We start from the raw sequence: 2,887 nt of genomic DNA, 5'->3' as shown, positions 1-2,887 counted from the left end.
GAGGGAGGGGAAAAATGAGGACCTAATGCCAGCGGCTTAAGTGGAGAGGAAATGTTTTGAGAATGATGAGGGCAATGCATGTACAAATGCGCTTTACACAATTGATGTGTGTATGGATTGTGATAAGAGTTGTATGAGCCCCTAATAAAATGATTAAAAAAAGAAAAATGAAAACCAAAATCCTCACAACTGAGCTAGTAGGTAACATCATGGTAAGCAGAAAATATTTAAGTTGTCAAGGATTTTGTCTTGCTTAGATCCACAATCAATGCCCTTGGAAGCAACAGTCAAGAGATCAATTCACACACTATGTTGAATAAATAGACAGCAAAAGACCTCTTTGAAGTGTTGAAAAACTAGAATGTTACTTTGAGGGAGGACCAAGGTGCTCCTGACCCAGGATTAAGGTGCTCCTGACCCAAGTCATGGTATTTTCAGTTGCCTCATATGCATGTGAAAGTTGGACATTGAATAAGGAAGATTGAAGAAGAATTCATATTTTTGAATTATGTTGCTGGTAAAAAAATATTGAAAGTACTATGGACTGTCAAAAAGAACAAACAGATCATATGAAAATAATCTGTAACTTTATCAAGGGTTCATGAGGGAGGGCAGGTGGGGAAGTGAGAGGGAAAAATGAGTTGATATCAAGGGCTCAAGTAGAAAGAAAATGCTTTGAAAATGATGATGGCGGCATATGTGCAAATGTGCTTGACCCAGTGGATGAATATATGGATTGTGATAAGAGATGTTAGAGCCCCCCAATAAAAGTATTTAATAAAAAAATAAAAGAACAAACATCTGTCTTGGAAGAAGTATAGCCAGAAGGATGGCTATATCTCATCTCACGCACTTTGGACACGTTGTAGGGAGAGACCACCCATTGAGAAGGACCTCATGCTTGGTCAAGTGGAAAGGAAGTGGAAAGGAAGGCCCTTGAGAAAATGGACTGACACAGTGACTGCAACAATAGGCTCAACCGTAAGAACAATGTGTGAGGGTGGTGCAGAAGCAGGCCTTGTTTCATTCTGTTGTACATGAGTCATTGTGAGTCGGAACAGACATGATGGCATTTCACAACAGGTATGTAGATAAAGTGTTTATTTCTAACTGCTCTTGTCATCCAGTCTCGCCATCAGTCTTTCTGACTTTTTGCCAGTCGAATGTGTGTGCGTGCGTGTGTGTAATAATCTAGCATTTCTATATTTCTATGATTGTCTTTTTCTGTGTATATTGGCCTTTTAAGTTTCTTTTATAAATTATGTGTATATCTCCCACTTACATTCTCTGAATTTTATAGGTATTAACCCCCTTTACTTATCAAGTGTGTTCTAGTTATTTTTTTTCTCATTTGTCTTTTGACTTTATATCAAATTTCTTCGATTTTTTCCTATGGCTTCTGGGTTTACTTTGTTTTACAAAATTGCTTCCGTCTTAAACCTACATAAATATCCTTCAAACTTGCTTTCTAATGTTTTCATTTGCTTATTTTTACCTTTAGATCTTTGGCCCATCCAGAATATTTCTGTGCTTGGCATGTGAGGTGGAAGATCTTTCTTTTTTTCTTGCATTAACCAGCTGTGGCAGGGCCAGTATTTTGTTAAATAAGCCATCCTTGTATGATAGAATTAAACGGTGCTTTAGATAGAAGCATCAGTTTGTTTTGAATGTGTATCTTCTGTGTCTCAGCTACTCAGCTTGCTAGAGGAGTGAAAGTATATCTACCTTATTTTTTATCCCTTGTCTTTCATCTCTGTCTTAGGAAAGGGTGGACTCTAAACACTTCTTTCTTTGGTTCTAGATAATGGAACAATTGTTGGAGTGTTCAGGCTAAGACCAGGTTTCTTGTATCTGTCTGGGAGTTTTCCAAAAGAGGTGAAAGTGTATCTGCCTTTTTATTAAACCCCCTCTTCTACATCCAACCTTTCCTCGCTCTCAGATTAGGTGGGTTCTAAAATACCTCTCTACTCTGTAGACAGTGTATTATTTTACCAATGTCCAGGACAGTACTATGTTTTTAAGGTAGCAATTTGTTATTTCTTGTCCATCTACTGTAGGAAATGGAAGCTTGTAGCATTAAAGGTTTATCCATAAGTGTCCTTTGCTTATAATTCCAAAAGCTTAATAAAAATATCCATACTGTAATAGTTTATTCTCTGCTTATTAAAGTAACTAGAATATCTTTTTGTGGATCTGTGTATGGTTTAGAGAAGAGTAAATAAAAGTGAGATGTATCTGACAGTAAGTATATACAGGGGCTTCCAGAAGTTCGTGGAAAATTGATTACCTTTTAATTCCATTTTTCATGAGCTTTTGGGAACCCCCTCATATACTATTTAATTGTGAGGCACCTTAAACACACTTTCCATCTTAACTTTCTCATAGAACCAGATCTATTATTGAAACCCTAGCTTTGTGCAGTGGCAATATCATAACCAGTGAGGTTTATCCGAGGCACGATTATTGCTAATTAAAAAAAAAAAAAAGAAACCCTAAGTCACAGTTTGACTTTTTCAGACACTAAAGTGCTTCCTATAGCTTATTAGTATTTTTTCCAAGTGTATCTTATTTTATATGTGCATGTATGTGTACTTTTTAATATCACTGCCATTGAGTTGATTCCAACTTATGGGGACTCTGTAGGACAGGGTAGCACTGCCTCTTGTGAGTTTCCAAGACTAATTCTTTATGGGGATAGAAAGCCTTATCTTTCTCCCACAGAGCAGCTGGTGGTTTTGAACTGTTGACCTTGTGGTTAGTAGCCCAACACATAACCACTATACCACCAGGGCTCCTATAATTTTTTATTGTGCTATCTTAATTAGCTTCTATAGTCTATATATTTTAGGTCTGTGCCTTATGTCTACCATATATTATGATTACAGTG

General features: G+C 36.9%; 1 non-coding gene across 1 annotated transcript; it reads left to right on the top strand.

Annotated features, from left to right (window-relative positions):
- The first annotated feature begins 2,409 nt into the window (after positions 1-2,409).
- On the top strand, positions 2,410-2,547 carry LOC115873813. The gene has a single exon (XR_004048601.1). It is a non-coding gene; the product is annotated as a U4 spliceosomal RNA (small nuclear RNA).
- Positions 2,548-2,887: the final 340 nt, after the last annotated feature.

The sequence above is a fragment of the Echinops telfairi genome, unplaced genomic scaffold, assembly GCF_000313985.2.
Source record: "Echinops telfairi isolate 266 unplaced genomic scaffold, ASM31398v2 ScPeMD7_7469;HRSCAF=8507_1, whole genome shotgun sequence".
NCBI classification, from domain to species: domain Eukaryota; kingdom Metazoa; phylum Chordata; class Mammalia; order Afrosoricida; family Tenrecidae; genus Echinops; species Echinops telfairi.
This window is presented reverse-complemented; position numbering and strand designations above follow the sequence as displayed.